Source organism: Lipotes vexillifer, unplaced genomic scaffold (genome assembly GCF_000442215.2).
Source record: "Lipotes vexillifer unplaced genomic scaffold, Lipotes_vexillifer_v1.1 scaffold84, whole genome shotgun sequence".
Taxonomy (NCBI): Eukaryota; Metazoa; Chordata; class Mammalia; order Artiodactyla; family Lipotidae; genus Lipotes; species Lipotes vexillifer.
The window spans coordinates 4,932,797-4,934,608 of NW_006783414.1; positions in this window are offsets into that span (position 1 = coordinate 4,932,797).

Genomic DNA, 1,812 nt, shown 5'->3' on the forward strand with positions numbered 1-1,812 from the left:
GTAGGGAAAATGTATCTGAACCTCTAAAATCTCTGTTATGGCTCTGTGTCTCTCTCAAGATTGTTGGGAAAATAGTGTAAGCAAGCCTGCAAAGACGTTTGCGCTGTGCTTGGCATGGAATAGGGCTTCCTCTGTTAGTTTCCTCAATTCTTTGCCTAGCTTTAACTTCCAAGGCCTCTCATTCAAAACCAATGTTTTCTACTTACCATTTGAGTCACATGGGACAATAATAGCAAGTAATACTTGTTGAGCACTTACTATACTCAGGAATGAATCTAAATACATCAGGAATGAATCTAAATACTTTACATGTAGGAATTTATTTACTGCCTTATTTTATCCTCCCAAACACCTAAGATGTAACTACACTTTTACAGAGAAAAATAATATACAACATTAATTGAGTACTTACTGTTCTGACGATGTACCTAACTGTAGTAATTTATTTTATCCTCACAACATTGTGAAATAAATCCTGTTATTATTCTCAGTTTTAAAGGTGAGATAACTGAGTCACAGAGTGATTACATAGTTTGCCTAAGGTCGTAGAGCACGACCTGGTATTCAGACCCAGCAGTGGGGTCCAAGAGCTCTTCTTGACCTTTCTCAGGTCATGTTGCCTTTCCAGATTTAGTTCCCTCATTAGTAAAATTCGGGTAAAGCCATGGTACCTATATCAAAACAGTTGTTGTCATGATCGAATAAGATAGTAGGCTTGAAAACACTTTACAGATGCTACCATGATATGTGAGTGCTAGGTATTTTTGTAATTATGGGAATTATCACAGTGAAAGCATAAATCAATATGTATGATGAGTTTATTGGAAGGGGAAAGACAAGATGAGCGTCTGTTGAATGCCTCCTAGCCTACTATGTGCTACTGTTTTTAAAACTCGTATTACCTCATTTTGCTATTTTTATCACCAGTGTACAAAAGAACAGACAGAAGCTCAGCAAAGTTCAGAAATGTGTTCATATGACTCATCTGGGAAATAGCACAGGCAGAATTAAAAGCCAAGTTTGACCAAGTCTGAGATCTACCATCTTTTAATTTCACCATGATGGTTTACACAAACAAAGGAGATTTATCTTCCCAGGGAATGTTGTCATGTGTGCTCATTTACCTTTCTTTTTTTTAAAGTAATTATGAATGAAGTTAACCATTGGAATTTTGTACAATTGAAAATAGAATATTTTCCCCTAAGATTTCATGTCGCCCTGAAAGTCAAATTTTCCAACCAGGTTTTCATTATATGTGTTCAGTCTATTTGGATCCCTGGCTAAAACATCACTGGACCCGTTTTACATACTTGAGTTTCAGATCTCCTGCTGGCAACTCACCTAAAGACAGATCTCTAAGGAGGGAAATGAGTTCCACACGCAGCTAGATTTCAAGGCTGGGCAGTTACACTTAGGAATTGCCTTTAAATGTCCTTCGTCCTAAAGCCACACGTGAGCTTCAGAGCAAAATAGGTTCAAGTCTTTCCTCTTGCTTTTATTGTATAATTATAAGCAAGTCATGTACTTTTCAAGCCCTCATTTTTCTCATCTGAAAATGGACTTATTACATCTGCCTTATAGGATTAAATTAAATGGCGATTGTTACATAGCAGGTGCCCAGTAAATGTTAATTTCCTTCCTACCAGTTCCCTTTTAGAATGGAGTTTTGGATTAATGGAAGTGAAGGCAAGTGCATTATCATTTTCCTAGGACCCAGGGACGACAGGAGGAAGATAACGTCATATTAGAGGGTAGAGAATGATCCACAGAAAGCAGTTAACTCCCTTTTAGGTTTTGGGGCGGGGGTGCCTA